The 11,498-nt window shown below is 43.3% G+C and overlaps 1 pseudogene across 1 annotated transcript; it reads left to right on the top strand.

Moving 5' to 3' along the window:
- The first annotated feature begins 9,831 nt into the window (after window positions 1-9,831).
- On the top strand, window positions 9,832-11,002 carry LOC148032892 (uncharacterized; annotated as a pseudogene). Its single transcript, XR_015691769.1, has 2 exons — window positions 9,832-9,928; window positions 10,063-11,002. The product of XR_015691769.1 is annotated as an uncharacterized LOC148032892 (transcript).
- Window positions 11,003-11,498: the final 496 nt, after the last annotated feature.

The raw sequence follows: 11,498 nt of genomic DNA, 5'->3' as shown, positions 1-11,498 counted from the left end.
AGTCCTAGTAGAAAGCAAGGTAGAGGCAGTCCAAGTGGGCTTCAATTCTCAACAACAAGCTTTCTTGAATAATCGGATGGATGTCACTCACACGGAGGAAGGAGAGTCCCTTGAGGTGGTAAAGAAGAAGCTGAGCATAGCACGTAGAGCTCTGCAAGCAGGGCTATACATACCACCACAAACCATTGCAGCTCGGATGAGCCTTGATGAACAATGCAAGTACCTGTTGTTAGCTGGCCTAACTCCCCAGGAGATGATGCACTAGGGTTTGTAGAGGAGGTACAAGAAGAAGATCACCAAAGGTGTGAAGTTGAGCCACAATTTGACATGGGCAGATTTGAAGAAGAAGTGATCCACTACCCCCTTCACCCCACTCCGAAGAACAACACCAGTTAATAGACATATCCACAGAAAGAAAAATGGCCTTGAGGGAAAATAGAAAGAAAATGGTGGAAGAAGCTAGATAGAGATTGAGGGCCAACCCTATGGCACAGCCATCTGCACCTCTTCCACCATGCCAGGTGACCTGCCGGCTAGCTTCCATAAAGAAATTGTAGTCTAGGAGAGACAAGAAAAAGAGAAGTAGCCCTTTAATTTCAGCTTCCTCCTCCCCAATGACCTACGTAGATTCCTTTCCCTTAAAGTAGTGGAAGAGGTGATCGGCGTTGGAAGCCGGCTAGGCCAACAATGACCGGAAGAAAGAGAGACGAATCTCACCCTGTGGGGCACCGAGGATGCAGAGTATTTGCAAAATAAGGTTTTTGAAGTGCCTTGGTTTGTGCCCGGATACGAGTGCCAGCCAGTGTGGTGAAGATGAATTGTGACAACAATGTGTTCTTCTGGATGGATTTTTGTAATACCCTCCCCTCTGAGAGAAACAACCCCACCTTCATGGCATATCCTCATAGGATAGGAGTATATTTTGCTACATGGTCGCTACAACTTCCCCATCATATATAACCCTCGTAATACTACCTTAGCACAAGCCCTCAGTTTCATCTCGGACAGCTTGGATGCTACCATGACCCGATTCATTGTTGACTTCTCCTCTTGTCCGGATCCCGCCTTCATTACCACATGCAACTACCTTAGACTATTAAACATCTTACTTAAGCAAAATCCCACCTCTGCAGAGCATGGTCTTCCTCCACTCTTTTTTTATCCTAATGCCATAGATAGCTACGCAATGACCGACCTAATGATGCGAATCAGACTTCTACATTCCTTTTATGCCTAGCTATTCTCGAGGATATGAATGATAGCCAATTCACCCTATGGAACCACCCATTCCTCTCCACCATCTCTCCCCATGTCTGCTTAAACCTTAAGGGTTACATATAGAGCTTGAAATTTTTGAGTCACTCCATTGAATCCCCTTTCCCACCACATTTTGATGATAATAATTAATAACTATCTACTGCCCAAATCATGTAACTTAGTGAGAAAAAAAGGCCAAACACAAAGACAACAAAAAAATAACAATGAAAGGAGAACACGACAGGTCCAAATACAAGTTGCGGCACATAGCTCACAGTTAGTGCACCTAGGGGTCCTCAAGTTAGGCACGTCCAATGGCCTCGATCCGCTAGTTCCATTCCTAACCCCCTAGCTCTTTTTGACTCTTCATTTCATGCTTAGGGCACCTCAAGGAGGAAAGGACATACCTAGGAAGGTAACATTCGCCTATGGTTAGACCTACCACCCTAAGCTACACACACCGCACCTCCCTTCGCACAAACTAGGTCCTCAATTGTGGGAGAAGTCCCATGCTTTGGTTAGACCTAGTTTCCCATTCCATCAGCATGAGCACAGAGCACTGCATGGTGAGGTAGACACTCTCCTTAAGTAGAGCATCTTCTCCTTTTAGGTACAACAAGATGCTACAAACCACCAACTTTGGAGGCCCCCATTATCCACTCGACATGCCTTAGGTTCTCCATCCAAATCATTTTTAAAGCTTCCCAATCAATGGAGTTCACATGTGGCCCTATCATCACCCTACCAACCACTTGCCGAGAGCCCACTCTTCCACAATAGAGAACTCGAAGTGCCATGGGACTTGCACCCATATCAAAGGAGAGTAATGTTAACCTCCATTCAAGAAGACGAAAATATGAAGCAAATAGCTGAGAAAAGAGCAAAAAAAAACAAAGACTTAGAGGCGGCCCCTAAAGTTTAAGTTGAGGCAAAAAGTGCAATTTTAAATGGAAGGTGCCTCAAAAAACTCTAAAAGCTCTTGAAAAAGAGGGTGAGTCTCCCTTGTATGCCATTTGTAAAGGAATAGATTGATGTAGGCTTAAGGAATGAGGTAAGAAGAGGGAAATGGAAAAAATGACCTTGCCACAACGGCCGATCATGTAAAAAGGGATGGGTGCCCATGGGATTTTAGGGTTTTGTATATAAAGTTCAAAAAGTGAATGGAAGCTCATTCTTTGGTGTGTGGCTAACAAGAGTCCTCTCTTCTTTTCTTCTTCTCTTGACCTTGCTTGTGTTTGTGCTCCTGAGAGGGGGAGTGTGAGAGGGAGTGATCGGTGTGTAGGAGTGACGGATCAAGAGGGTGAAGCTCATCACCATCTCCCCTTCTCTTCTTCTCTTCTCTTTTCTCGTGCACGTGCGTGGTTATTGTGGATGGAGCTCAATGGAGGAGGCAACTCATTTCAACATCAAGGTAAGCTCACTACACTCGTAGGCTCGAAGCGTGTCGGCAAGGTGAGAGATAGCCATTAGAGCTCTCTTGAAATGCTTGAAACAATAAGCGGTCTGTGGGTCTTGGTGGTTGAGCATGACCTCCCTCTACAAATGAGGAGCTAAACATAGACAATTAATTGAAGAACTAGACTCACCAAAAAGAAAGGCAATTGTACCCTCACAACCTAGCGAGGCTTTCTAATAGGCCACCACTACATCCCATTAGGATACACCAACAAAAGAGAATGTTGAGGCCTAACCAAGCACATCAACGATGAACCTAGTTCAAGGTCCAGAGTCTCTAAAGAATACACCTCAATTTCCCAAGAAAGAGAGGAGAAAATAACAAAAACAATGGTAGTTTTAAGTGGCTATAGACACTTAAAAGATTGAGACTAAGAGCATTGAAGACTTGAGGAATAAAATATTGAGTCCATCCACCAATGAACCCATTGCCATGTCTCCTATTTTCGCGTATCTACATCCTTGTACACATGGGCACATTCCCTAGGGTGCAGCTTCAAGAATACTTGCCATGTCCCCTATCCTGGGAAGAGCAAGAATATCTTAACAACCTTTATGACATGCTTCTACATAAGTGCATATAACGCATCTGTGTCGAGGAGGCCAACAAACTATGCTTAATTGTGACATTCAACGAAGTGCTTTACCAACCGAATCTCTTAGAGATAGAGTAACTAAAGCAACAATCAGAGGGTCCAAGTTAATTTGAAAAACATTGGTTTGAACACTGCATTACAATGGTCGAACTGGGAGCCCAGATTATGACAGTCTGAAAGAGACCCAACGTATGTGGCGTCAACTTCCTTTCGAGTGTACTGACAAACATTCAGGGTATGGACTTATCCAGAACTAGCCAAGAGAACTCTTTGATTGATAAGATTCTCACTGAGGAGGAGCTACATGTTGCGAGTAGACTCAGATAAGGAACCATGCTACTCAATGTTGCAAAATATATGTTGTTATTAAGTAGGCTGTCATGAGTACTAGATGCATGTGCCACAGTCTAGTACAATCCTGAGTTCTAGAATTTGTTCTTATCCTCAAGAAGTGACATGGGTCCATAAATATGTACATAAATAAACAATGAATTTTGTAACTGTGTATAGATAATGCCAACACACATAAGCAATGATAGTTAAGAGCAGTGAAAAAAGTTGGGTTTGACAATATGAGCTCCTAAGGTTCTCCCCTCACCACATGTCTAGAAGTTGTGTGACCATTCTTGCCTCTAGGTGGAGGACATGCAGTCCTCATGGCCGCCATGGGAAGCCTTGACCACCATCTTGAAGGGAGTACCCAAGGTGCCGTCCCCTTCTACAGGATTTCTTCCGTTTTTGATCTATCCTTGCAAGGAAGAACTCTGCCCCATTCCATCACAACCACTCCATGAAAATTGGTGTGAGCAAAGATTTGCTATTGGCTAAAATACACCCTGTCCGTCCAGGTAGGACAAACATCATCATGGGGGCTGTCCCTCTACGATGACCACTACATGCCTCACGTCACCCCTCCTCGTTATATGCACTTGATAATCCACTATTTAATCCCTTTTATGAAAATCATTCTGCCATGTCTTAGGACCTAATCCTTGGTTCATATTTTGCAAGTTCCCCCACAGTAGCCGTCATGGAGCATACTATGTAGCTAGCCTACAAGAAATCTCTCCACCTTCGGAGGGAGCATACGGCACAAGTTTCTCCACCAGAGCGATATGTACCTATCCTAAAGAGGTATATAACAGAACGAGGCCCAAAGCAGCACCATTTAGGACGTAGGCTGCAAACTTCCCAAGCTAGAAAGAGGAATTTACAAGGGAACGCCCAGGGGGTAGTGATCCCTGCCATGCAAGCCCTCCCCAGACACTTGGACACCGGGTGCTCGAAAGAGGAAAAGGCAGCTAGAAACAAGAAGGAATTTCCTGAGTTATTCCAGAGCATTCTCGATACCGTGGCGGCTAGGGACTACACCATTTGGATCCCAACCAATGTCTTCCTTGTTCAACTTGAGACAGAAGCATATCGCCAGCACTGCCCCAATTGCATGGTCACCCAAACTTACCCCACCTCATACAAAAGGAATAAACCTATGTTGTATAAGCTGCTCACCAAATGCCATTTTGCCATAGCTTTTTGTCCTTAAGTGGTTAAAGGGGTAGGCTCCCTAACTGTACAAACTTTACTTACCTATTACTAATACATATCACGTCTTTAACAAGCATTGGTGATACGCATCGCAGTAAACACCATAAGATTTAGATAAAATAATGTCTTTTTACATTGCATCTATTTATTAAAGTTGACGCATATGACTTGCATATACTCTCATGAAGTATCAAGTGGATGTAGAACAACACAGGTCTTTGTGAAAGTGTTCAATGTCCAAGTCACCTCCAGACCACCAACCTCACAAAGAGCCATGATGGAAGCCTCAGTGTCAGAAGAGAAAGCACCCTTGCAGAACGTCCACACTAAATTTGAGCATGGCTGAAAGCATAGTCATTGGCTACTCTCTCTTTCTAGGTCATCAGACTCTACATTTGGTGCTCACAGCAATTGTTACCTCAATTGTATCGACATCGCATGTCACAAAGAGGTTTTGCAAAATCTCAAGTGTATCTCCCCATCTTCACAATTATTTTCCTGGCATCGAGGCTACTAACACGATCATCGTTGTAATATCCATTTCCATAGCCTTTGACTCTCTATATTCCCCAGTCCAAATGAACGGCTGATAGGCTCAATGTATTGTAATGGTTTACTCAAAAAAAAAGAAGGATAAGAAGAAAAAACAAAAAGAAAAGGACAATAAAAGAAAAGAAAAAAAGAAACAATGAAAGAAAAATGAAAAAGCACTCACAATCACAGCACAACACCTAAGGGTCCTCAAATTAGATGCATCCAGTGACCTCGGTCAGTTGCCTCTGTCCCTAGTCCCCTAGCCCTTTTCACATCCCCCACAATTGTCCAGGGCACATCAAGGGGGCAGGACACACCTAGGGAGCTTGTCTCGCCTATGGTTAGACCTGTCACCCTGACCCACTTGCAGGATTCCTTTTTTGCACTCCACTTTAGTACCATTGCAATTGATTGTGGTAAACTATGCACGAACGACAATGAAAAGTCCACCATACCCGTCGAGCAAGACAAGTAGCTACCAACTACCAAAAGTTAAAACTTCGATGATTTTAATTATTATACATTGTGTTGTCATAGTGCAAAGGATATCTCATGCACCTTCATGTGTAATTCTCCTCAACATTGACAACTTTGCTTCATCCACACGTTACTACGAGGCATCAGACTAGCAGTCTTCTACCTACGTAATATCTAAGTATCCACATGCACTCATATAATATCTGCACCATACTCTATACACAGCTTGGGTCCTCAAGTGCAAGCATTACTCTTGGCTCACCTAGAGTTCATTGACCTCTCTCCCAAACTCATTAAACTATGTCTTGTGCATGATAAGAAGACTAGCACTACCCCACGGAGAGACCGCATCTGTAAGGTTCTCAATTGTAGGTATTGTAGACTCCAACAAAAGTACCGTTATCTCTTCATCAACACTCAACTCTGAATTCTTATCCTTTATCATCCTACAAGCCTACCAAAGAATAGTCACCCACCACAAAATCCCCAGAACATCAACACGTATGCTAACCTATAATCACAACTCCCAACAAAAACCAGCCCTATAACCAACTTCAATAACCCTATCACCAACCAATCAGGCCAACCTGACCACCTTCATCTACACCACCAAAACTCCAAGGCAATTCACAGTAGTCCCTTCCACCTACGTGTTCAATGCATGCCAAAGCCTGCTAGCTACGATGCTGAGTGCCATTGGACTAGCATGCATCTAGGAGAGGGGTAGTGTTAACCCTAAGACGAACAATGTGGAAAACCTAGAAAATCTAAAGCAGAAGATGGGGCCAAGGTAAAGTGAAACAAAAGACGAAGGTGCGCTAAGAAAATATGGAAACACAAGAAGTGATAAAAAGTCCTAAATCAAGGAGAAAGGCGCACAAGAAAAAGTGCATGTCAATACTTTTGTAAAAAAGCACAAGATGCACCATGATTTATTTTAAAAGCGTCGCGCTCTCACCTGTGCAATTTGTAAAGGTAGATGGACGGTAGGAAGGAAGCTAGTAAGATAGGAGGACAATGGAAAAAACGGCCTAGGCTACAATTGGCCATGTAAAAAAAGGAAACAAGGGGAAGACTGCCCAAAAGGGATTTAGGGTTTTGTATATAAAGTTGAAAAGTGAATGAACTCATTCTTGTGTGTGGCCAAAAGTAGCTCTCCCTCTCCTCCTCCTCCTCCTCCTCCTCCTCCTCCTCCTCCTCCTCTTCTTCTTCTTCTTGCTTGCTTGCTTGCTTTAGCTTCTGCTTGAGAGAGGGTGTGAGAGTGTGAGGGAGTGAGTGTGTGAGGGTGAGGGACCGTGGTGGAGAAGATCTAGATCATCTCCTCTCTTCTTCTCTTCTCTTCTCTTGCTCACGGAAGTGGAGCTTGGAGCATGGAGCTTGAGGATAGCTTGCACTTGGATCGTGAAGCTACCGGAGTGCTTGAGAGAGGAGGTAACTCGATCGGGCATCGAGATAAGCTCACCACACCCATGGAGATGGATAGCGTGTCGGCTATGTGAGAGGTAGCCATTAGTGCTCGGCTTGGAATGTTTAAAACAATGAGCAGTTCGTGGGTCTCGACGGTTGATTGCCACTACAGTTAACAATCGATGTACCATATCTCTAAGAGGAGTAAGTGAACTTAAATCACAAAGTGCTAGAGTTGATTCTAGGTGAGTTTTTGTTCAAAGGAAGTCAATTCTGAAGAAAAAGGGAAGGAATTGGAAATTTTGCATGTTGGTGGCTAGATGAGAGGATCTCATAATGTAAAAAGAGTGGCTACTATGATGCATAGTAATACCAAAGATGATGAATCTGATTACTGAACTATAAATAAACTCGCCTTTTGTTAGAGCTTTGTTGGTGAAGATGTACAACAATAATTATCTGGATGTATGAGACGTTTTTTGGTGATTTTTTAGAACTTCTTATGATGCTAAAATTACCTTAAACTAGTACTTGTGGCATTATGATAAAGTTATGGTGTCCTTTTTCCATGCATGATATATGTTTTCATTTTGTATTTCTTTCTAGTGCATGGTCATCGAAATGATAAATTTGAAAACTAATGCATGCTTTATGACTCCTCATTGTTGATGTTGGAGAAATAGACACCTTGAAGGAGAACCTAGAAATACAGATGGCATACCTAATAGAAACAACTTCAAAAGTAGAAGAGGGAATGTCTAAATCGTTATTGCAATGTTATGATAAATTGATGCAAATTTGGATTGGCTTTGAGAAATTAGCATATTCTCTTTTGCATGTGTAAACATAAATAAATAAATAAATACATAAATAAATAAATAAATATATATATATATAATGACCAAGTCCTTCTAGTTTGCATTGGGAGTACATGAAGGCCTCCTTAGCCCTACCCTCCTTTTACACCACTCCAAATAGTAAGGAGGGAGTTCCTTTTATAATGGATGAGTGCAAGCATATAAAGTATATTTGATGTTAATGGAAATACCCTTGCAAGGTCACCTTTATGGGCCATACAAGTGGACTTATGAAAGTGGATATGGAAGGCAAATATCCTTTCCTTGTGGGATGGACTCTCAACTTTATAGTCCTTATAAGATATCCAGTTACCTCATAATCGAGATCATCACCATGTCTCCATAGATTCTCTAATTGCCTTGACTAGCCACTATGGTCAAGTAAAAGGGCCCTCAAACACCTAGTTAGTGGTGCCTGCAACTGTAATACATGCACTCTATTCATGGAAAAGAGTATAGCCATTTTTTTTTAATGACAAGTAATGTCAGTATACTAGTGGAAATCTTATACATGTTCAATGGAACAATCAAAACGCTCATCTTTCACAATATCCAAAAAAACAAAGAAAAGAAATCACTACATTGCTTTGCGTTATGAACTTATTTTCAAGGGTAATTAAAAACTTTATGTCATTCTTTGCAATTGCACTAGAGCGGATGGGTGGTCCATTGACGAGGTCTTTGCAAAAGCCATTCTGTGCAACATCACTAAAGTGCATGGGTGGTCCTCCATGAGAGAGAAAGCAAAAAGTGACTTGAAAAGTACGAAGGTATAGAACTTTGTATGATACGTTTTGCATTTCACATCTCTTCATGCAAGAGGGCATTGGCCCTTGCTTATAGGGTCGTGCTGGCTCCAGGGTTCAGGAAAAGACGGGTTCGCTTCAACCTAAAACTTGTTCTCCTTGACGAAAATCCTTCTCAATTCTTTGGAAGAAGGAAATAAATCCTCTTCAAATTTCTAAAAAGATAGTTATATTTGTTAAATATATGTATAAGATACCGTCTCAATTGGAGATATTTCTTTCTCAAATGATGATGAAAAGAATTTACTTCCTCTTCCTCAAAATTTTTTTCCCAAATCCTGGAGCCTGGCTCAATAACGGTCTTCTAAACGCCATCAATGACAAAAGGGGTTAAAGCGAGTGGGTTGTTCTTTTGGAATTGGCATTGGGCAAGAACTATCTCTTACTAAAATAAACAAACAGAATATGACATTCAACCACATGCTCGGCAAGACTCACATCGGTACATGCCGTGCTGCTGGTTCGTCCATTCATGTGATGCCTACCTATATCTTGACCCCATGATGCCAAACTTTGAAATATTTATCCCCAAGAGCTCTAAGTTGAAGCTCTAAGTTGTACGATCAGTAGTTGGATCTCGAAGTTTTACGAGATGCCAAGGATTAAAGTCCTCACAATAGAGAGAGAGAGGCGCAATGAACGTTGTACTACAGCAATTTCAATCACATGTTCAGCAAAAGGCTCACATCAGGACAAGCAGCACGGCCTGTTTCGATGTGAGCCTTGTTGAGCATGTGATTGAAAAGTATACCAATTTCAACCACATGCTCGGCAAGGCTCACATCGGTACATGCCGTGCTGCTAGTCCGTCCATGCATGTGATGCCTATCTCTTGACGCCATGATCCCCACCGCCCCTCCCTCTCTCTCTCTCTTTTTCTCTCTCTCTGTGTCTACCTTTAAAACGGCAGCGCATCTGCCTCGCAACTCGCTGAATCCAGCAATCCATAGCTCCGGCACGTCTTCGTAATTTTACGAGCCATGGCTTCTGCTAGGTATCGTGCAGTGCGTGCGTTTTTGTGTGGGAGAGAGGGGTATAAGATATGCTAAACATTGAACCGCTTAGTCTCTTCTTTTTTCTGGCTTTCTTCCCCTGATCCCTTTTTATTTGGTTGTGATATTCAAGCAGCAACTGCAAGACGAAGGCGATTATCATGCTCATGGTAGCAATGCTGCAGCTTTGCATGCTAGCAACCACCACCGCGGGATCGGCTGAAGCAGCACTCCAACGGTTTCCATGCCCGGAACTGCCATTGGTCTACCCCTACTGGAGCATGTGTTTCTCGCCCGCCGTGTATTACGGCGAGGAGCTGTACGAGTTCATGTCCGTGGGCTCTGAGGGAGCCGGCAGCTATTTGGCTCCCGAGTGGGATGAAAGCAACTCCACCTACTATGTGCGCTTGTCCGACGAAGGCGCAAAGTATAGGTTCACCCACATTACCCGTGAGTTCCGGCCGTTCGTATCGCAGGTGGACGATGTGTTGATCGAGAATGCGGACACCGGTAGGGCTCTGGCCTGGAGACAAGAAGGAGAAGGCGAGTACTTGTGGAAGCGGATCAGTGGCGGAGCGCCAGACTCCAGTTTTCTCAGCGCCGGGATGTGGCTCTGCCCTGCCCTCGCATTGCGGGTGCAGTCTGCCAAGCCTATGACATCCTCGTCTACCTCAACTCCACTGGCTTAGCCGCTTACTCGGAGGAAGGGGCCACCTACTTCAAGCTGTCTAGCGAGGATCATCTCCCCTTCGTTCTCCGACGCAGCAGCAGCACGTCCTCCATTCAATCGCAGCGCCGCCACGCGGGTATCATGTGATCCGTGGTGGCATAGCTGGTGGCCTAGCTGGTTGCTGCTGCATGCTGTTACTACTCCTACTACTTCTGTTACTAAGAGTAGTAATTCTCTGTGCCCTTCCTTCCCGCAGCTTCCCCCTCGACCTGCTTGGCAGCTGTCACCCCATGAGGTTATAATTAGCTCAGCTCGCAGCTTCTTGAGTGCGGCTGATCCACCATGCATCGCACAAGAATCCCATCAATAAATAAATATAAGCAAGTAAAAGTTGGATTTGCATAGATACCTTAATGTTGCTGCAGGTGTACCAATCACATTCTAACCTTCCTTCGAGCATTATTGCACTATTCTATTCCTTGCACTATAATTGTCGTATGTGAGCGTCGAATAATGAATTTCCCACACTATTCTATTCCTTGCACTATAATCGTCATATGTGAGCGTCGAATAATGAATTTCCCTTACCCACAATTGATCGATACTATCATTCTACGGAGAAAAGAAATGACGACACATAATGTTGGCATGTCAACTAAGAGTGCTTCCACACGTATCTTGTTACGAAGCGGAACACGTAGCAAATCTAACAAATCAAACATCTCAATTATTAAATACAAACAATATTATAATACATAAGAGGATTTGAACAACTCAATAGATTGAGAAAGATAAGAGAAAAACACATGATTGGTTGGACCTAACATTGTCGAAGGGTTTTCGAAAACAAAGTCGCATCCACAGAGAACCTTGACGTCGAATTTCAAGATAGAATATCAATC

This window comes from Lygodium microphyllum, chromosome 8 (genome assembly GCF_053477565.2).
Source record: "Lygodium microphyllum isolate KBCC chromosome 8, Lygodium_microphyllum_v1.1.10, whole genome shotgun sequence".
Classification (NCBI taxonomy): domain Eukaryota; kingdom Viridiplantae; phylum Streptophyta; class Polypodiopsida; order Schizaeales; family Lygodiaceae; genus Lygodium; species Lygodium microphyllum.
The sequence above is the reverse complement of the archived record's forward strand: the minus strand, read 5'-3'. Positions and strand labels throughout refer to the sequence as shown.